We start from the raw sequence: 23,258 nt of genomic DNA on the forward strand, positions 1-23,258 counted from the left end.
AGGTAGAGCCCACATCCTGTTTCTCCAACAGGATGTGCATTCTATGAGGCAGAGGCCACGCTTTCTGCCTCTTTGTATTTTGTGTTGTAATATCTCTGGGTTAAGTCCTGGTGATGTTCTTAATGCTTTTGGAGACTTCGTATAGAAGACTAGAAACTCTTCTATAAGGTTACTGTAAATTTTGAAGAGATAAAAAGTGTGAAGGGTCTCCACAATATCGAGTACCGGTTCACATTCCAAAGTTCCCCTACTGTTAGTAGTACATGGCAAGTACTCCATCCTTATTAGAAGATTTATTGAATGATCCACTCTCTGATAGCTGAGAACATATTCAATCTTCTTGCCTTATCTAGATGGCAGTGCTCCTGCTGCATTTGAAACATGGGCTTCCTCAGACTCTGCTCTGAAATTGCAATGGAGGAGAAACCAGTGGTTTCAAGGAACAGAAAGGCAGGGGAAGCTGGGCCAGCCTCAGCTCTACAAGGGTGGTCACCAGCTCCGGGACTGACAAGGGCCATAGTACAAGACGGAGACGAAGTGCCGAGTTCCCAGAGGCTGTTGGTGGTGGCGAGGCCTGTGCCATGAGCGGTGTCTTCTGGAAGGTGAGATTACCAGAGCCCAGGCACTCTAGGGGCTCTTGGAGAGTCACACAGTGAAGAAGTCTGATAATCACCAGCCCTCTGGAGGGAAGTGGCTGATCCACAGAAGCCTGTTCCTCTACTTTGGTCATTGTTACGGGTCTCACTATAAAAGCACTGAAGTAAGGATCAGTCAGGAGGCTCATGGTCATTATGATTCCACTGTCTGCTGAGACACAAACCAAACCACTCAGATACAAACAGCCAAAAGGTCATGACTCTGCTCACCTCTCTGGTCTGAGTCCTGGGCCAGTGGTGACCCCCAAGGAGTTGCCCATGCCAAAGTCTCTTACCACACTGAGTCTACCCAGAGGACCAGGGCTGTAAATGCACTGTAGGTGATGCTGGATGATTCTTTAGAGGCCATTGGTGCTATCTCCTCGTTGTACAGATGGGGAAACTGAAGCCATGTAGGGGGAGAAGGGAATTGGACAAATCACATGACCCACTGATGTTAAATTTGGACTTGATTCTCCATCGTATTCTCCTTCCAACACTAAATGTAGTTAGAAGCCTGCTTCTGCTCAGAGGATGGAAAATGGCCTCTGACAATAAAAGCTGATTTTTAACAACCAACCCAAGAAAAATAGAATGCTTCAGCAAGTCTTTGGCCTGGATCCAGAGAGATCTTAGACTGTGAAGGGATGGATGGATTAACTCTTACCACCCTCCCATCCTGAGCTCTTTGAGCTTTTGTTTTGTTTTGTTTTGTTTGCTTGTTTTTTGTTTTTGTCACCTATGGGGTTTGCAAATCCACAAATTTGATTGTCTCCTGTCATGTGGTTGTCACAGGAGCATGGGCCAGCAAGAGGTTCACATGATGGTTTAATCAATACTGCAAATAACGATAATAACATATGATAGTTAGCACATGTGCTTACTGTACCAGATGCCCTTCTAAGTCCTTTGCATGCATCAACTCATTTAAACCTCACAACTCTTATCAAATCAGTTTAGAAATGAGAAAATTGAGGCATAGGAAGGCTAAGTAACTAGCCCAGGATCACCTAGTTTGTAAGTGGTACAAGTGAGATTTGAGGATAGTAAGTCTGACTCTGGAACCATGATGCCTTACTGTCCTGGTTGCAGTGAATGGCACTTTAAAACGGGGATGTACTGTAATTTAAAAAAAAATCATTGATTACAAATTCTATCTCCCTGTCCTCAGGGGCTAGCAGTGGAATGGACCCTGAAAGGTAGTGCCTTCCCTCCCCCACCTCCCACAGTGCTGTGGGCATTAAACCCTATCTCCCCTGCCGCCCCCTCTCCTCTCCCCGCCAGGTAGTTGCCTGCTTCGGCACCTTCAGAGGCTCTCCTGCAGAGGCACCAGAGGTCACTGATGGATTGACCTTTTATATTCCCTTGGGGCAAAATGTACAGCTTCTTGGTCCTTCAGTGAAAAATAGCCATTTGAACTCTCTCAACTCTATGAATCTCATGAACTGGGTCTCCAGAAGCCACTTGCATGACAGGAAACAAATAAAAGGGAAGCCCACTCCTCTTCCCCAGAGGAGGGGTTAGAAGGCTGGAATAATTCATCACAGTCCCCACCCCTCCCGCCACACACACACACACACATGCACGCGCGTGCACACACACACACACGTACACACCAGTGCTCCACTCTGCCAATGGAACATTTGTGTTGCCTCTGAATTATGTGCTTTTGATTAATTTCTAAGGAAAAAAGATCAGCTTTGCCAGAGCCTATGTTGTGTTTTCTCTAAATCAGGGCAAATAACATTACTTCTGCAAATGTTGCCATTAGAATAGATTTATATTTACCTAGAGAGGCCGCTCCTGAGAGAGATGCAGTGAGAAGTTTATGCTACAGACAGAATGATCTTCTCTGCTGAAATGCGATTTGCTGCAGAGGGCTGTTTGGGGTTTGGATAAATGAGAAAGATAAACACGATGACTGCTGGTGGTATTCAGTAACACGATTACCCCTGGGGAATAGATCTCTCTCCCTCTTTCTGTGTCTCTCATCACTCATCATCTCTGCAAAAATTTTCTGAAATAGAGGATTGAGCTGGTAAGGCCATGACATATGCTCACGTCCACACTCACATCTCTGCCCATGCCCTTGGTCACATGTGCACACACATGCACAGGTGTGCCCAGGCACCTTCACACAGTGGCTTTTGGACTTCAGCTTGGGCAGAGGAACACTTTTTTTGTCACAGTCATCTTTCCTCTACCACCAGGTGGAGCATATTGGGTCCTCGAGAAACTACCAATATATTGGCAGGAAGCAATTTGTCCCACAAGATAAAGCTGTGAGATTCAGACGAAGCAATAACAAATTTAGCTCTAGAGCCTTGAGGTGCTCAAAGTTTCACTCTCATGGTTTCAGGCTATGGAATAAAATTCTTCCGTGAGTGTAATTGGCTTTGCATTGTTCCTGTGTATTTTGCAACTCAGTCAGAACTGGAAAGTGGACCCAGGAGTTCTAGATTCAGGCTCTGTCCTCTGTCTTACCAGTGTGGAGCTCTCATGCATGTCCTAGGCTGTTCCGGGTCTCCAAAGAGGAGCCAGATATAGTCCCTGCCTCAAGGAGCATCAAAGCATGACCCCAAAGAAGCTGAATGTAGGCTCAGAAAGTAAGAGGTACTGAATGAGAGGTGCAGGGAAGCTGCCCTAAGGGAAGCATCACCTCCGGCTGGAGAAGGAAGGAGGAGTACTGGTCTAGCCTTTGAGTTGCTCACGGAGGATATGGAAACTTTGGACAGACGATGATGGAGGAGGGAAAGCATTTCTGGCAGAAGAAACAGCATATTTAAAGGGAGACAGAGGACAGCGGGGGTGTGTACGTAGGGGATAATGGACAGGCACTCTAGGGCTCAGGGTACATGCGTGGATGTAGAAGAGAGGAACGTGGGTGGACAATGAAATGACTTTTCTGTGTTGCCTTTCCTGTCTTCAGCCACTTCGCTTCAGCCGGTGGAGTCACCCCCAGATTGATCAGAAGCCCCCTTTCCAGGTGGCAATCACTCTTGCCAACTAAGGATCATAAGGGCTCTGTGCTCAGGACAAGGCACCAAAATGGAGGATGCCCAGGAGAGGAAACATGTCTTCTACCTACCTCCCCGTTGCCTTTGCTGAAACTCTTCCTTTCTATCTCCATCTGTTTAAATCATACTCATCCTCCAAGATGCAACTCAAATGCAAATTTCACAGCAAATTCTTCCTTAATGTTCCCAGCCAGAAGCAATTATTCCTCCTCCTGAGCCTTGAAATCCTGTGTTCCTCTGGGATGTTGATGGGATTCTCCTGTAAACAGTGGAAACCCCCAGATGCTTAACTGTGCCCTAGCGCCCAAGTTCAGTATGATCTCTGTGTGTCTATTCCTGTAAAAAGTTCTTATTATGGATCTTAAGTCAACTGCTGAACTGGGGCTTAATAAAGCATAAAATGTGCAAAACTGAGAAGATTAAAGGGTCGAACACTGTAGCTCTGATCTTTGAGTCAGCTCATTGGAAATGTGGCCAGCAGGGTGAGTGTGACAGCTTTGTTCCCACTCTTCTGATCGGGAGTCTGGGAAGGGACCCATTTCTCCTCAATCCCCAGGCCCTCCTGGATGGCTGGCATCTATACAGCGCCATCTGGATTCTTCCAACTGGCTCAAAACCTAACTATCTTCCCTCTCCACAAACATGGCTTCTTCTCTCTTTTCTACTACTTCAGTCAACATCAACACCATCCGCACAATTGTGCGATTGTACAACTAGAAGATATCCTTGGCCCCTCCTCTCCCTCACCCTCCATTCCCAATCGACCTTGTAACTTCATGTACATCATTCAGATCCATCCCCTTCTTCCCACCTTTCCCTCCAGCCCCCTAACCAAACCATTGCCACCCCCTCCCTGGATAAACCCAGTAGCTCCTAACTGTTCCCATGCTGTCTGACCTCCCTCACATCTGTTCCCCACGGGTCAGCTAGTTTGCTGTCACATCTATGGCTCGTTTTTGCCCTCGCTCCTGCAACCTGGCCAGGGCCTCCCCATCGCTCTCAATGGGGCTGTTATTGCAGCCTGGTAGGTCATGGCAAGGAATGGGAAACCATCCTCTTCAGTCTCATCTTGCCCGACTCTGTCTCTCTGCACTGTCAATGTCCTGACCTTTCCTCCTGGCATTTGCAGACTGCCTCTCTCTCTGCCTGGGATATGCTGCTACTTTTCTGTTTAGCTTCGTCCTTGGTTTTCAGCTTCCCAGTGCTTCCTGGAAGTCTTCTTCTATCCAACAAACTTGACCACGGCCTTCTCTTATGGGCCGCAAAGTGCTCTGTGCTTCTTGCTCAGCACCATTGTCATGATTTATAATTAGATAATAAGCAATGACAAGATTATATCTTTTCAACTACAAGATGATCTTTAAGGCACTTCCCAGCCTCATCAAGCTATCATTCTAACCCTCGGGTGTGGCACTGAGAGCTCTTTCTGGCCTTACCCTATTTCCCCAATCCCATTATAGCCAATCCTGGTTCCCAACACACACCCTCTGCTAAGTGTTGGGGGCTGTTCTCTCTTCTGGACTTCCAGCCTCCCATGTTCACCTACCCCTGTGTAGAATTTCTGAGGCATAACTTAAATCCCAACCTTTCTTTGGTGTGTTCTCCTTTTAAATGGCTTCATCCCTCTGCATTAGTTAGGATAGGCTACGTTTTGCTGCAGCAACAAATTTACCTCCAATTGCAGGGGCTAACACACAACAGAGTGATTTCTCCTCCAGAATAAATATCCAGTGAAGTTCAGCAGGAGGCTTTTTTCCTCAAAGAAACTCAGGAACATAGGCTGATAAGGCCCTCATAACCTGGAATGTTGCTGGGAAAAAAGGGCATGTAGAAAGTTCGCGTGCTCTTTCTGTTTCCATTGGGAAGTGATATATGCCACCTCCAACTGCAACCTATTATCCAAAATGAATCACATGGCTCTTCCTAAATGCAACGGGGCAAGGAGGTGTGGGCGGCATCTAAGTATTCCCTAGGGGCAGATGCCTCCACCAAGGCAAGTGAAATATTCGTGCAACTAAATTCTCAAGGAAGGTTTGCTCGTAGTCGACTGCATACCTATTGATTTTCTTTCTGTTCTGAACACAAACAGTATTTTATGTCTGGAGATCTTATTAATTGAGGAAAAGCTAGACTTTGGCCCTGCCTTGATATCATCTCTGTATTACGTTTGTCTTGTCTCCCTTACCAAATGACAAATGCCTTTAAAGCAGGGACCCTTTCCAATATTAATAACTTCCTCAAGCAGCAGGAATAAAAGAAAGAGCTGTAGTAGGAGGAGAGCCTTACCTTTCACAGTTTGCATGATGTTAGGCTAATTATTTAACCTCTGAAGACAGAAGAGCCTTGGATTTCAGAGCAAGGGTATAGGACTTCCTTTGTTTAAATACCAACTCTGTCACCTACTATTTGAGCAACTTTGGGAAACTTAAGGCCTCAGTTTTCTTGTCTGTACAGTGGAGATAATAAAGTAACTACCTTACAGGGTCGTTGTAAAAATAACGTATGCAGACTTCTTTGCTTGGTGCCTGGCATAGGTTGAGCACCCAATAAGTGGGAGCTCTTAGTGGCTGTTCTCTGAACCCTGGTGTCCTCAACTGTAAAACAGGCATAGTGAATTCTGCTGTGCTTATCCCATTGCCTGGGTGCCAAATCAAAATGAGCAGATGTTAACAGCACATTGTAAATTGCAAAGTGTCACATACTATTAGGTGTTTCTACTATTATTAGGTAATTCAGGCATAAAGGAAATAAATCCCTAACGCAGGGCCAGGCTCGGAGTAGGTGACTAGTAGATATTTGTTGACATGAATTAAATATAATTATTGAGAATAGGAGGCTTTGCTATTTAATATTTTTCTATTTAATATTGCTCGGCACCAGATATTAGCCCTTGCCCAGGTACATTCTTGTTTGCGTTTCAAGGGGAAAATGCTCAGCACACTTCTTGGCACATACAGAGATGTCCCTCCCAGTGGCATGGGCATTCTCCAGGCCTAGGAAGCTGTGTAGCTCCCTCCCTTTTGTCCCAGCCATCATGCTTTTTGTCCCCCTGTCCCAGTTGAACCAGTAGTCCTGCTGTTTGCTTGGTTGCATCAGTATCACTGGAGAGAAACTAGAGAGAGTGTCTTTGAAAGGGGAAATGATCTGTTACGTCCCTGGACCAACTCATTTTTCACTTAAAGACAGGGCAGAATGCATCATATTTCTCTCTGAAGTCTTTATTTTCCTGTCAATAAAAATCTTGTTAGCTGCCTGACTGGGCAGGGTTTAAGATTGGCATGCTTATCTGGTTAATCCTGTGTCTGTTCGTTTATTAACCTTCCTTTGGTGTCAGACAGTTGGAGTGCAGGGATAGGTATAGTCAACAGTCCAAGGCCGTTAATTTGGTTTGGAATCTTGTCCTTTCATGTACTTGACATTTGCCACTCATCCCACAAGGAACCATGAGGGACATAGCAAAGCATGAGAGGGAGCTGTGGATATTCATAATGTGGAGGGATGTGGGTAAGAGCATGTTCTCTGGAGTCAGATTGCCTAGGTAAGAAGTGTGTCTCCATCAACTTAGGACATTTCTGCACCTATTTCTGCTCCTAGTTTCCTCCTGTTGTTAAAATAATGAACATAAAGTACTTGGCACAGTGCCTGGAAAGAAGCAGGCAGAAAACAGACTTGATACTAATTATTCACTTCACTGAGGATTAAAAAGTACCTGTTATGTGCCAGGGGCTGTGTTGAGTGCTTGGAATGCATGCAACTCCCTGTCCTCATGGAGTTTACACAATGAGGATGAAGAGGAAGATGAAGATGTTGATGACGACACCGAAGATGACTCCTACCCTCCGGGAGCTTAAAATCTACGGGGGGAAATAAAACGACCTCCCATGTTGCCATGGCCTTACCCTGGGATACTTGCAGCCCAATAAATTTCCCCTACTGCACAGTGAGATCATTGAGAGTCCAAAGATTGTTCTATTCATTTCTGGACGTCTACTTTCTCGTTTTCTGAGTGTGTTAATGTTTCAACCTCATGATAAGGTGTGGCCAATCATGGGTGAGAAGGATGGCTCGTGGAGGCCCCATTAAAGCAGAGATAATATGCTGGGCATTGTAGGACATAGTTCATTCATTTATTCGTCTGTTCACTCAGGAACACTTCCTGAGAACCTAGGAGGTAGCAGGAACCGTGCCAAACACTGAGGGGCACAGGGATGAATGAAGCATGGTGCCTTGTCACACTTCATCAGGCCAATGACACACATGAGTGACTATTTCCCTAAAGTCAGTGTGTGACAGATTGATGCCTCCATTTCTAGCCTTCATCCCCTTCCTCTACAGTACAGTCCCTCCCTTAGGGAGGAGGGAAGGAGTTGCTCCTGATAAAAGTGTGCTGGTCAGAGAACAACCCACTGGAACACAGACCAAGGAAAATGATTCTATCCTCTGCCATTTGACTGGAACAGTGTTAGCAATGCCAGTGTCTCTAGAGAGGAAAATCAATTACGTGAATAACTGACCTGTAATTCAGTGAGAAAGATTTGACCCCTGAGTCACTACCATTTATAGTCGATACTTTGAGAGTTTGTCATGAATGACAAGAGAATGTTGATATGATAGCAACTCCAGAATCAGCTGGTCACCCTTGGGTGCCATGCTTGTATCACAACAAATTCGTGGTGTCATCTTGTCAAGGCCCTGCTATTAAAGACAGGTTGAGGTCTCCGGGATGGAGATGACCTCGTAAGTGATGAGCATGTGAGAAAGAAGGAAGAGAAGGATGAGGAGGAGTAGAAGAGAAGCGATGATGGAACTTTACTTGTATAGTGCTGCCTATTCTGTGGGCAGTTCTGTGTGGTCATACAAACAACCCCATAGAGTGGACAGAAAAGGCATGTATCTCTTAGTTTCGGCTTCTTCAGTTGTAAGATGAGGCAAGAGATGTTCCCAAGGTCTCAAAACTAGCAAGTGTTAGAGAGCTCTCCAGACTCTGAGCTTAGTGCTTTCCCACCAAACTAGCCAGCTCATGTTGGTGACATGGATTTGACTAAGGAGACTTCTGGGCGATTAGATGGTTTCTCTAGAATACTAGTTTCTCAAAAATATTAACGATCTCTCTCTCTCTCTCTCTCACACACACACACACACACACATACACTTCTGTCAAATATGTCAGTGAATTACATGAATAAGGAAAGTTAAATGGGTTTATTTATTGTAGGACTTCTCAGTGCCTTTATAGGCTCACATGACAAGTGACTTCTCGAGATGATTCACGATACTAAGAAAGGATACGGTGACTTCCTCAATAATGGAGTTCTGTTTTCATGGATTACCTTGTGAGTAGTTCTCTAAGACATGTGTTTGCAGAAGCCCAGCTTCAATTTTTTAGTTTTCTTCTTTCATTCCCTCTAAAAACCTCTGAGAGACACCTCTGTGAACCAAGGAGGACAGGAGTGGTGGTAGCCCAATGTTTAGGGTATATTTGTGTCTGGCCTGGGCACCCATAACGTGCAGCCCTCTGTTTTTACACAGGTCTGTCCTAAGGCCTAATTTCTCCATAGAGAAGGACTGACCTGGAGGTCAGGAGGTCCTGCTACCACCCAGTGGTGTGACCTTAAGCAAGTCAAGTTCCCATGTTGGTACTCAGATTTCTCTTCTGTAGAGAGAAGAGAAACACTGTTAAGATGCAGCATCTTGAAGCCCACCCCAGAGATTGCAGTTGAGTGGGTTTGGGGTGAGGCCCTGCAGACTATAATTGTCATGCCAGGTGATTTGGTATGAAAGCCTATCTACACTGGGGCCCTGGCAAGATTTATTCAGACCAGTGAGGACCCCAGAGCCTCTGAACATATGACAGAGCTGGGATGAGTGTTACATGTCAGGTGTATTCACCCATCTGCTGCCTGACTCACCGAGAAGATGGGCATCCCCCGGCCCACATCTTCTTCTTAAGTAGGCTTTACTCTTCTCTTTTTATTCCCTCTAGTTGGTAATTTTTCACCAACAGCCCTCTTGGGGGAGAGAGGAAGATCCCTTTGTTTACCTAGAATTCACCACCTACTACAAGGCATTAAAGCAACCCATAAATTGTATCACGCTTCCAAGTGTGTATGCTGGCAGTAACACCACGGTGGTGGTAAAATCCATTTACAATCTGCTTAAGAGCCGTTTTGAAATGATGGGTTCTAGAAGTTGGCTCTTTTAGAAAGTTTTTCTACAAAACTGAGACTTATGTAATGCCGAGCTCTGTTCAGAGGCAAGCTGCCAAAAGTCTTGGTCGCTGAAAGAACAATCACTTTCCAATTTCACTTCAAACCAGACATGGTTAAGGAACTTTAAAATGAGGGAGATTTTCAAGTGAACATAAATTACTTTGGTAATCAAACATGAGTTATTAAAAAAAAACCTTCTGAGAAATGAAGTAAGACTGGGAATATGAGAGTACTGAAATCCTCTCCCCACAGGGGAAACTGGCGGAGGAAGTCTGCCGATGGGTGAAAAGTTCTGGGTGCAGTGTTCCTACTCCTGAAAACAAGATGGTTCTTAATAGCCAAGGGTATGCAGGTGTACTTCTGGTTTCTTATGCTTATTTTCTAGATACTTGTCCTCATCTTGTACACGCGCTCTTCACCTGGCTTTTTCACATAAAATTGTAACACAAACGCTTGCTCACATTGCTACAAATCTTGTCACAGAATATATAACTGCTGCATTGTTTCCATGGCACAAATATGCTGTAACGCATTTAACCATTGCTCTCTTGTTGGATGTTTTGGTTGTTTCTTTTTTTTTTTTTTTTCTTCTTGCAGGAGAAAATATTGTGATGAACTCTCAGGGCCTAAAGAGTTTTCTGTATTTGGAATTATTTTCTTCAGAGCGATTTTAACATAGAGTGAGTTCTAGTACCAAAGCAGTGTATTCGCCTCTAATTTCTTTCTTTGTTTCTTTTCTTTATTTCTCAGAATGTCGGGAAGAAGTTTGAAGACAGGCTGGCCCGAATTCACAGCCCAGGAGAGGTCTGACTTAAAAATAAATCCTTGTGTAAATTAAAAAAGGAATCTAAGCAAGCCTATCTATAAAGTCAGGATGTTACTGGCTGTTAATTGGTAATATATATGGCTTAATAAGAAAACCGTAAACTGAGTTCTAATTCTTTAAATCTTTTTCTGCATATATAGCATCTTTTTACTCACTTATTACAAAGTATCTCACATAACTCACCTAGATGTTTGGCCAGAGTGAATTTTATGTAGCATTGATATATGTCATCATACTGAACTTGTGTATTAGACATGGAAATATACTGAAACATGTAATTTCTCATGTTGCCATTAATACCCATTAAGAGAGTTGTTAAGAAAAAAAAAAGAAAGAGAGTTGTTTAGTTATTATTTGACCATTGTTCCGACTGAAGAACCAAAACACCAAACACCTGGAGGAGGGACTTGTCTAAGTTCACAAGGCTAAGTGCAGGCAACACCAATGCCTGGGGCTGTGTTTCCTGATTCTCAGACCTGCAGTTAATGGGAACACTTTATCACACTAAAGTAAATCAATTTTCATTCTTCCATTTATCTCTGCGTGCAATGAATGACAGAGTGACTATACCTAACAGGGGGTCAATATCGAGATGCTGGAAACAAAGAGATGAAAAAAATGATTCCATTCTCAAGAAGCTACCATTAATAATGGGAGAATCGTAAATGCCAATGGATGACCAGCAATTTGATTATGCATGACTGTTACAGCAGTTAAATATCGAGGGCATGCAGAAGGCATGTAGGTAACCAGCAGGAAAGTCAGGGAAGGCTTTGCCAAGGCAGAGACATCTGAGATTATCCTTAAAGGAAAAATCTGTTTACAAGGCAGTGAGTAGGGGTGTGTGTTGGGGAAGGACACTCAAAATGGAGGGCACAGGAAGGTCATAAACAGAGAAGTGTTAAAGGGCATGGACTGTCCTGGGAACGGTGATATAAATTCAGTGCCGTCGGGTCCTAAGATGTGGTGGGTGCATAAATGGGAGACAAGGCATGTGCACTGGGTGCCAGAAAGCTTGTTGGTCATTCTGAGAAGTGCAGACTCAGAGCATGAGGTGAAGAGACTCAAGGGTGTGTTGCAAGTTGTGTGTGTGTGTGTGTGTGTGTGTGTGTGTGTGTGAGGGAAGGGGAGAAATAGATTTTTGTAGACAACCTTACCTGTCGATGAGGGTGGGCGATATACTAGAGAGGCTGACACTCGTAGCTGGGAGATCATTTCCGAGGCCATTGCAAGGAGGCAGGTGCAAGACCAAGATCAAGTCTAAGCCAGTGATAGCCATCATGGTGAGAAGCGCCAGATGGAAGAGGCACTGACAGAACTGAGTGTCTATTAAAGGCAGGGGGTAAGAAAGAATTGGCAACTGAGGATAATTTTAAGATATTTTTTCGGGGAAAGTGGAAAACTAGAGCCGGGAAATATAAGAAAGAGAAGGAGCTTGAGGGAAGGAAGGTAAGAAAGGGAGTTACCTTTGTGGTGTTGGAAGGGAATCGAGGTGGGGGCACAGCCGCTGAAGATGGGAGGCTGTGAGCCGGGCAGGTAGGGCAGGACACAGATTAGGAATTGGGTCAAATGCAGCTTGTGTAGTTGAAAACATGGGACAGGGAGGGGACCATCCAGAGACAACAAGCAGAAGGAAATAAAAGAAAAAGAACTACATCTGGGAAATGCCAACCTTCATTAAAAAGAACTCAGCAAAGGAGACTGGGAAGAGAAAAGAGGCAAGAAAAAGCAGTAATTTGGAAACAAAGGGAGGAGAACTTGTTTCTCTGCCTAAAAAACTTCCTGCTAGGAAGACAGCAGCAGGATAAGAATCACCCAGCAAGGATTCTTTCGGCCAGTAAATAATCAGGACCGGGGACCACGGTGGCGTAAGCCCAAGGTGCTTGGTGGAACCAGGAGGTGTGCTGGTTCCAGCTAGACATGGGAGACTGAGGTAGATGGTGCGGCCCTCCGGAAAGGGTCTCAGGAAGCTGCTTCACAACTTGGCCTCTCTCATTTCCTAAAGCAGGCTGGGGCAGAGAAGAAAGAAGAAGGAATGATCACCAAGGCTCGCTCACTGGCTTTCTCGTACTCCAACTCCTTGATCGCATTTATTTCACCAATGGTATGAGGTGGGTGGGGGAGAGGAATGGTATCTGGGGAACCCCTTCCTCTGTCCTCATGTTTTCAGGCTTCTATCCCAGACCCTTCCAGCGTCTCTCTTACAGAAGCTGCTTCCTTGTTTCAGTTGCTAGGATGGCCAAGGGTCTGCACAGCCTTTGGCCCACTGTTTTTTCCCAGGTGACTTAAGACCATAGAGTCCCTGATTCTCTTCTTGTTTTGGAAGTGACTTGATCTGTCTGATGCCCATTATCCTTTTCTACGTGGCCAAGAGTAACCTTTGGGGAAGGTAAATGGTTATGACTGTTTAGCTCTTTTGCCCTAATTTGGTTTGGTTTTTGGAAAGGGTGAAATACTAGGAATCTTGGGAATTACTGGCTATGAATCCAGGCTGTATTCCCAAAGTCTGACGTGCCAGTTATTAAACTGACGTTGACCCCTCAATTCCACTCGTATCTGGTTTTATTTTATTCAGATTCTCATTTGGAGGAGAAGAAAAGCATTATTTACTGACCTGCTCAAATCCCAACATATGCTCATTTTATATGTGAGGAAATTGAATTCATTCAGTTTGTAAATGACAGAGCAGGGATTAAACCAGAGTTTAAACGCGGAGATTCGACCCAGGCTCCTTGTATTTCTATTCTTCCGTGCTTCCTCCTCAGGTTGAAATTATATTGACCAAAAGAAAAAAAAAAGTATCCCAGTCAGATGACATGATTCCAGTTACAATGAGTTATGAATTCACTTAAGCCAGTTTCTGATGTCCTGCTTGCTCCCAGGCTATCAGTTCAGGAAACACTCTCTAGCATATTCCCACGAGGTATATTCTAAGATGGTCTTCTCATCGGCCCTGCTGGGAAAGAACTGAATGTTAACACGCCAAACACTCTCCCTTTCCCCAAAGATTCCACTACTTTTGATGACGCCAGTTTTCCTAATGGGGAACAGGAAAAGGGTCTAGTTTCTTTATAGGACCATTCAAACTTTTTCCCAGGGCAGGATGATCCTTGGGAAAACAATGGCAATTTCCCTGCAGGTTCTACCGTGCCCTGGGCTCTAGACCCCATGACCCCAGCACCCCCCTTCCGGCCGCTGCCCCAGCAAGGGCATGCATGTGAGAATACTTTGCACTTACTCCCCAAGTAATGCTGTAGTATTTCATTTGCTCTCACAAGAGCTCTGCTGGTCCATTTTCCTAAACACCGAGTCATGGGGAGGCCATGGGTAGTGTCCCACGCTAACTGGACATAGATAGGGACTAAGCTAGTGCTGAACACAGGTTTAAGTCTCCTGGCTTCCTCTCCACTTTACATTATAAGAGTGATATATTTAAAAATTGCACCTCAACATATAAAATAGAAAAAAGCTGGAAGTGACTTGAAAAGAGTAACTGAGAGCTCTTCAAATTTAGTTTCCCCTTTATTTCCTGTGGTGTCTCCCCAAACTCACCCCTGTAGCAAGCGTTGACCCAGATTGGATTCCGATAATACATTTTCTGATTTCATTTTTGTATTTTTATTTTTAATTTTTTATGTGTATTTATTTTGAAAGAGAGTATGAGTGGGGAGGGACAGAGAGAGAGCGTCCCAAGCAGGATCCTCACCATCAGTGCAGAGCGTGATGCGAGGCTCGATCCCACAAACTACAAGATGACCTAAGACGAAATCAAGAGTCCACGGCTTACCTGACTGAGCCACCCAGGCACCCTAATGTGTTTTCTGATTTTAAAGTCTGGGTGTTTGGTCCAAGAAAAACATCTTAAGACTGAGAAATTGTGGTGTATGCTTGCTTGAAACACAGAACATTTGATGTGGAGATAAAAGGCAAGGATGTAGTTTTGGTTTGAATTCTAAAGTATAGATTCCTTGGCATTGGCATTTGTTCCAGTGAAAATGTATGGCAGAACGTGTTTTTCTTTTCTTTCTTTTTCTTTTTTGTTTTTAGAACACGTTTTTCAAACTAATCTTTTAAGGGAACAGAGACCTAAAATATGGATCATCTTGTGGAGAATATATGGTTTAACAACTTTGTAAATTAATAAATAAATTTGTTTCTTAATTATTAGGGAATTCCTCATTAGGATGATTTATTTTTTTTAATTTTAAGTTTATTTATTTTGAGAGAAAGAGAGCACACAGGGGGGGCAGAGGGAGAAAGAGAGAGAAAGAGAGAGAGAATCCCAAGCAGGCTCTTCACTGTCAGCACAGAGCCCGATTAGGGGCTTGAACTCACGAACCGTGAGGTCATGACCTGAGCTGAAATCAAGAGTTGGTTGCTTATCTGACTGAGCCACCCAGGCTGCTCTCTCGTTAGAATGATTAAAAAATAATAATAATAAAAGAAAGAAAAGAAAAGTAAAAGAAAGGAAACAATAATCTCAAACCATCTACAGATGTAGGCAGACAGGTAAACTTCGGACTCTCCAAACTTATTTTAGTATCTTATTATGCAAAGCATGTTATGAGCACCAGCCCAGCCCACTACCTACAATAACCCAGGAGTCTGTTAGAAACACTGACTCTTAGGATCCCCCCCAGAATCTGCTTTTCACAAGGTACTCTTGGGATTCTTATGCACATTACAATTTCTATGGCTTTGGTACTTTTGAGTTCTCAGGGCTGAAATCTGGGGGCAATCCTAAATTACATGCCAGACTAGACCTCTAGAGCCACACAGAGAGCGACTGCTGATGTTCTGAATGACGGTTTAGTTCCCAAACACAAGGGGGACATATTTCTGTGAGTGACCGACTGTCTTTTGTATAAGTGGCTGCCTCTGGCCCAGGGCTGTGGGTGAATCAGAGCATGTGATTTAGTGGACAAAGGACATATATTTAGAAAGAAAATGATTGCCAAAAGAAAGGAGGGTAGGAAGAAATAATATTACTCATATCTGTTTTTCATTATAAAATAATATTGCTGTTTTGCATGCTTTCTAGATTCCTTAGGGTATTCTATTGCCACTTGGAGGGTTGTTGTTTTTTTTTTTCCTTTTTACATATTTAGAAGCTATTTAATAGAAACGTTACCGCATGGGAACAAAAATATTTTTCTCACAAAATGTTCCCTTTCAATAAGTTGCCACGTAGTTTTGTTCCATATGGTGCTTTATAAACTAACAGTGTCTGTAGGCAATGCAATTGACATAGCAGCAGAGGGGGAGACTTAGATGTTTCAAGTAGCTATAGCAATCCATGTCAAAGGACTTTTTTGCTTTAGACAAAAGATAACTGATGTTTAATTTAAAAAAAACACGAAAAATCCCATGTACTGTTAAAGAGGGGTTCAAGCTAAATCCCCAAAAAAGACTGCAGAGTAAGTGCATCTTTTCATTTATTTCATTTGTTCATCAAACATTAACTGATCTTTTACTAGGGATGCAAAGATGAACAAAACATTGTCCATGGCGCTAAGAAATGTCCCCTGTAGGGGAAGAGGAAGAAAGAGGACAGCAAAGGATGACAAGAGCTTTCAGGAGTGTGGGATCCCTGGGAGAATACCTAGGGGTTCCTAGCAAACCTGATAGGTGAGACAGGAGCTGAGGGAAGTCTTCCCCGAAAATGTGAACCCTGGTGGAAACCTTTAAAAAAGCAAGTCATAAAACCACTCCCTCATTTCCTTCAGGGCTCTGCGCTGTATCAGTGAGGTCCTCCCTGACCATCTGTCTCAAGAACAACCAGTAGCCATCCCAACCCCCAGCCTTTTCTGTCCTTTTACTCTGCTTTTTTTGCTCCAGAGCACTTACTACCATCCATGGAAGCCAGCCTTCGAGAGAGCCCCGAAGGTCTCTGCGTCTTGGTATTCTTGCCCTCGTGTAGCCTTCTCCCACTTTTATCAGGGTTAGGGACAAGAGAATACAACAGAATCAGTGACATGTCACTTCCAAGATGAGGTTATCGAAGATACCATGGCTTCTGTCTTAACCCCTCTTTCTCTTGGATCACTCACTGTGGAGAAGCCAGCTCTCAACTTGACAGCAGCTCTCTGGAGAGGTCCACATGGTGAGGAACATGATAGGAAAGGAAGGAGGGAGATCTCCCCAAGCCAGGCAAAGCTTTAGATGAGACTGCACCCCTCCTGACAACTTGACTACAACCTCAAGAGAGATCCTAAGCCAGAACCAGGCAATTACTCTGCTCCCAGACTTCTGACTCTCAAGAGCTTTGAGGTAATAAATCTTTGTTGTTTCCTAAATTTGGGGTAATTTGCTACACAGTAATACATAACTAAAATGCCATCTCGTACATTATAGTTTTACTTGTTTATTTACTTATGGTCTCTCTTCCCAAGCAGGATGTGACTTCCATGTGGAAACACCTTTGCTTTGTTCACTGCAATACCTCTAGTGCCTATAACAGGACTTAGCTTACACTAGGCACTGAATATCTATTTGTTGTATGAATGGCTGAAGCCTGATGACAGTTATTCTAATGGTTTGAATGAGGAGTTACAGTGTTTTCACGTATGTGGGAGGTCCTGAGCATGAGAAGGACTAGCCTTATATCTCTTGTGATCTAACCATGTTGGTGTTTTGTAAGTGAGGAACTCCACCTTTAATAGAAAGAACCCAATTAGGCTCACCAGAGAACAAAAGCAGAGGCATGACATCTGACATTTTCATTTACCCACACCTCACAGGATAACAGATTTTTCCTATTTAGGTTCTCATCAAAGCCCATGGCAGCACACCGCTGCTGGGACTAGCCATCAGAACTAAAAGCTGCGCTTCCAGGTGTATATGGTCCCTGAAATCATAAGCCCAAACAAACTCCATGGAAATCAAAGTCCAACCCTCTTCTCTAATTGCCTAGCCTTGGGTTCTGTAGAGCCAATGATGGCTGGAGGTTTTCAAAGCTGGGAAAATTGTGGGATCCCAAAGGTCAAGAGTCTAAAGACACACATGGAGACTGAAGGAGAAGGCTGATCATGGGCAGTCCCCTGAGTGGGGACTGGGGCAAAACAGAAGCAAACCAGGAATGCCTGAGCAGAGTCCTAAGTCAGCTTTCTGTAGTCAGTGGTTCTCAACCCTACTTGCCCCATTAAATCACCTAGGGGACCAAACCACATTGTTTTTTAATTCTTATTTCTTACTTGAAGCCTCAGCTATCCCCACTGTAAATAATTCCTTTAGCTACATGTACTCTCCTTTAGCAACCTTCTTTTGAATGCGAGAGAGCTCACTCATCCAGTGAAGAGTAAGGATTCTTTTGGTCATTCATACTGCCAACTCCTTTGCAGATGACACCAACCATTTGGGCTGGTTCTACCCTTGTGCTTCCATATTCAGAATATCCCTGGACTTTTAAATTCTCTCTGGATATTCTATTCTGGATGGGATCGACCGAGGCAAGAGAGTACTAAATGGATGTTTCCCTGTCACTAAAAGCAAAACAAGGGACAGCTCTTAGGCATTTGCAAAGATCTTTGGGGGGAAAATGCTTGCATCTGCAATCAGAGAACATCCATCTTACACAGGTTCTGTGTGTGCAAAATTCAACTCCCCAGCTCCTGATTTTCACTAAATATTTCATGTGTGTGGGGAATATTGTCAACATTACTAATGATGTTTCTGTTTAATTTCTCGATCATCAAATAAACCCTGGGACAGGAGTTCTGACCAGTTGGACAAGACCTCACAGAGAAGGGTAGGTTGTTTCTGTAAAGGGACTGATCTCAACTTCCAACGAGCAAGAGCCTGAGAATGTATGAACCTGGCAACTTGGCAGGAAACATTATGGAATGTAGTTAAATATTCCCAGGACAAAGGCTCGCTGTTTCAGATTTCTGCACAATATACCTCCTTAAATCAGACAGGGGGAGGCATCTCATGAAAATTGCCACCTTCCCTTTGAATGGACATTTCTCTGCTTGGCTGTCCTGCACTGGACTATGGAATTATGCTGATCTCAGATGACACACATCTCAACAGATAGGATGTGTAGATCCCCACTTAGTCCCCATCTCAAAATAAACCATATTACAGTTCAGAATAAAAGGCAATGAAAGGGAATAAACAGACTCACAGGAAATTGGTAGAATGATGAAAGATGCATGCACACACAGAGACTCTAAATCACGCCACACAATTTCTTTGCTTACTTCTGTTCTCATCTCTCAGAGGAAAACCTAGATCTAGCACTTTTTCTACCTGCTATTTCTCTAAGGAAATGAGATTTGAGGCATGATAAACTATAAAAGAAGTGTGTTTAAGCAAACTGCTTACAGCCTTCCAAGTATTTCTAGTTTCTGCTCTAGAGGGAAACATGGGAAAAATTCTAACAAGTTAAGAGAAACAATCCTGAAGTGGATTTGGGATAGAAGAATATTTATTGCATCTTCAGAATGTTTGCTTTGCTTTGTTTATTGTTTGGGAGAAGTAGCCTTAAAGGGGGGGGGGGGGGCGGGGTGGTAAGGTTGCAGATTTCTAGAGCCAGGAAGAGTGATTGGACAAATTGTTGATTTGAACGAATTTTTTTGGTGTCTTCTGTATGAAGTTAATCAGGAAAGTTTCCACCGTGTTCTGCTACTTGGAAACCTTTAATGGCTCTCCAGCACCCACAGGAAAACTCTTTGAATTTGGATCCCACCACGATGCCGTACCAACTTTTTTTTTTTTTTTTTTTTTTTTTGGTCACTTAGAACTGTGCAATGAAGATGCTCCATTTTAGCTGAGGGATTTGTCTTGCCCTAGTAGTTCAGAGCACTGTATTTCATATCTCAGTCCCCTCCCCCATGTATTAGCAATTATACAATCTTGGATAAGTTCCCATGCCTTCTGACCTTCCATTTCTACATCTGTAAACTGAGGGTGATTATAGGCTAAATCTCATAAGGTCGTTGTAAGGACTATATATAGGGACGAGAAGTCCCAGTTTGTCCAGGCCTGAGAGGCATGGGTAGTATGCAGAACTTTTAGTTGCCAGAAAGGGACAATCCTGCACAAACTGGGATGAGTTGGTCACTCTCTATGACATATCACAAATAAAACCTTTACAACCGTGCTTAGGGATGAAGTTTTGAGGTGATGGTGGTGTTTGGAACCGACGGCCAAGAAAGAATTTTTTTTTTAATTTGTTTAATGTTTATGTATTTTTGAGAGAGAGACAGAGTGCAATTTGGGGAGGGCAGAGAGAGAGAGAGAGAGAGACACAGAATCCGATGTAGGCTCCAGGCTCTGAGCTGTCAGCACAGAGCCCGACGCGGGGTCAAAGTCACGAACCATGAGATCATAACCTGAGCTGAAATCAGACACTTTACCAACTAGCCACTCAGGTACCCCCAAGAAAGAATTCTTGAAGATGCCTTTGGTGCCAAAAGGTGGCTTTATTAAAGCACAGGGACAGGACCCGCGGGCAGAAAAGAGCTGCCTCTGACCATGAGCAGAGACTGGTTATACACTATGGAGTTGGGGGAGGTAAAGTCAAGGGGAAGTTTTCAAAGGGATTTTCATGTGCTAAAGTAGACTCACAGGAGACTGGAGGCCTAGCTGTTGTCAAGCTAAGGTTGTTTTTCCCTCTAGCAAAACATTAACATTAAGGCAGTGGGGAGTTCCTGGAGAAACGTTTTACTCTGCCAGCCTTATTTGTCAATGGGCTGCAGGTCAGAAGGAAATTTAATTTTATCTGCCATTTCCTTCTGCCTTTGTTTCCCACATCACTTACCACATAATATGATAACAATCATTTTATATATATATATATTTCATATATATATATTTCGTATATATATTTCGTATATATATTTCATATATATATTTTGTATATATATTTCATATATATATTTCGTATATATTTCATATATATATTTCGTATATATTTCATATATATATTTCATATATATATATTTCGTATATATATTTCATATATATTTCATATATATATATTTCATATATATATATTTCATATATATTTCATATATATATATTTCATATATATATTTCGTATATATATATTTCATATATATATATTTCGTATATATATATATTTCGTGTATATATATATACTTCGTATATATATATATATATATTTCACTTCTTCTTTCCTAAACATGCTTTACATTTCCTGCTGCTCCATTGCCCATATTTCCCTGACCAGACTGGATACCAGTGAGGGGGGCCTCATCTCACTCAGACTTGGAAGGCTTCTGCAGCTCGTGGGAGAATGCCTGTCACATGGTCAGGGCGTACCCCTATGCATGCTTATTGGAATATTAACTAACATCCATTGTTCCCCTTAGGGAAAAATTCACATCTGTGATTATATTAAATGTGCAGAAAAAAAATCTTGCACTGAAGGTATTTGCTGCCAAAGAAGCAAACTCCTGCCATGGTGGCAAATCTCTTACTCGCTGTTTATTCACTTTCACAATTGCTAATGAAGGGTGTCAGTATTTCCTCAACTATCACAGCTGTAGCGCCATATCCTTCAGAGGAATCAGACTTTCTTTTTATTTCCTTGTAAAATTGCTCAAGGATTTTTTTTGGCATCCCCAGAAGAAATTCTGACACTGTAGGGTCATGCTTTTGCATTCAGTGGAATGTTTTAGAATGTTCTTTTTGGAAGAGATTGTATTTCACTATTTCCTTTGTGTAAATATAACACTTAATTACCAACACAAAGAAACCATTCTCTGAGAACTAAATTGCTTATTAACAAAAGATTTGAAATGGACTTGAGTTTCAAAAGGGAACAGAAGAAATTGAAGACATGTATCTTTAAACAATAATTATACAGTTGAAAATAATATACTGAACGTAATTTTGCAGATTCAATTTACTTGTTATTGGAGGAAAGACAGAAGATTAATCCTATAAATTTAAAAGTGTCTGGATTTTTTTTTTCAAAATTTGACTTAAAATGTGATATTTCAACGATGCAGGTTGTGTTCCTTATCCCACAGTACAATGGGCAGTTGTTTGAAGAGGGAAGTCTGCCTTCAGGGTGACAGGCTCAGAAAAGTTTAAGAGCAAACAATCCTTTTATTTTGCTTATGTTTTTCCATCCATTACAATTGGAACCACATGGAATGCTGATTATTCAAGTTTCAGAATCATGCTTATTATATTTTCCATCTCATTCCAGAGTTCATTGAATCCGAGACCCAACCATAACGTGTGGATGCAGTTGCTATTGTTTTCTCCCATTAGTGCAAGCACATGTCATTCCCCCTGTCCCAATTCTTAAAATAAAACTTTCATTAATATGAGCTTTAAATCTGAATCCAGTATGACCGACAGGCTCTGAATGCAATGTAGAGAGATGGCATTAGTTTCTAACAGGACTCGGAGAGGTAGAGTTTAAGGTGAAGATGTTCTCTGACCACCAGGGCAAGATAACTGGGTCAAATGGGCTGTGAGGACTCTTTAATGCCAAGCCCTTCCTCAAAGGAGATGCCTAGCCACGGCCTCCCTGGGTCCTGGAGTCTTGATGAAAGAGTCCGCGGTAATCATCAGCCACAGAGAGTCTGGGTAACGAGGGCCTTCTATGATCTGGAAGCTTCCTCCATGCCATCCCCATCTCTTCACCCGTGCTCTGTTTCAGAATAAAGATGTCAAATAGAACCAAATCAAGTAAGACCAAACAAAAACCAAAAACTTCACATATTAAAAACAAAATTTGTCGTAAATACCCTGGATTCTATAGACATTTAGTGTAACTGACGTGTTTTTCATGTAATATATGGCAGAATTGATTTTTTGACTGATAGCATAAGGGTGCTACAAAATAGTGGCTAAGAATACGGGCTTTACAGCTGGATAAATCTGGTTTTAAAACAGGTCCTGTCACTAATTAGCTTGGTGATCTTGGACATGTCCCATCAACACTCTGGCCCACTTGCCTCGGTCTCCTCAACTTTGATGGGGGGAGAGTGGTCCTAGTGGGGGAGCTGCTTCATGCTAAGAGCCCCCATGACCCAACACCCTGATGCTCATGTTGCTGCGTCTGCCCAGTTCTCTACTCTTGCCCTAAGCAGGCTCAGCTCTAGAACATACTTGATAGCCACAACCATTAAAGGTGGTGGTGAAGACAGGTGTTACATTTCCTGTTTTGCAAAGAGATTGATGACGTTTGGGGATGATGGGGGTTCATGGGGTCTGGAGCTGATGGCCAGGAAAGAATTCTTGAAGACATCTTTGGTGCAAAAAGGTGATTTTATTAAAGCATGGGGGACAGGACCCATGGGCAGGAAATGCTGCACTGGGGTTGTGATGGGTAATTCATTATGTAGCCTCAGGTTGGGAGGGGGTCAGGGACAGCATAAGTCTCTAAGGTATTTTGGAAGCAAGGTTTCCAGGACATTGAGGGGCTAGGTGTTGCTAGGGAAATACCATTTATTACCATTTAATGAAACCTCAGTCATGAGACCCTTCAGATGTATATTGAGGGGAGCCATAAGCCTGGAGTATGATTGCCAGCATATATCTTGGGACAGTTGAGATAAAGGAAGAAGACTTATAGGATTCTCAAGGG

The 23,258-nt window shown here is 43.0% G+C and overlaps 1 long non-coding RNA gene across 4 annotated transcripts in view; it reads left to right on the top strand.

The window, feature by feature from the left end:
• The window catches only part of LOC131493371 (uncharacterized), a 75,456-nt gene that overhangs the window by 47,179 nt on the left and 5,019 nt on the right, over positions 1–23,258 (top strand). For 2 of the 4 annotated variants that reach the window (XR_009252601.1, XR_009252600.1), the window contains exon 4: positions 354–729. This is a non-coding gene — a long non-coding RNA (uncharacterized LOC131493371). Of the gene's footprint in view, positions 1–353; positions 730–10,611; positions 11,820–23,258 lie in introns of those variants that run through there. The other 2 variants (XR_009252602.1, XR_009252603.1) reach the window with 2 other exon arrangements.

Source organism: Neofelis nebulosa, chromosome 13, assembly GCF_028018385.1.
Source record: "Neofelis nebulosa isolate mNeoNeb1 chromosome 13, mNeoNeb1.pri, whole genome shotgun sequence".
Classification (NCBI taxonomy): domain Eukaryota; kingdom Metazoa; phylum Chordata; class Mammalia; order Carnivora; family Felidae; genus Neofelis; species Neofelis nebulosa.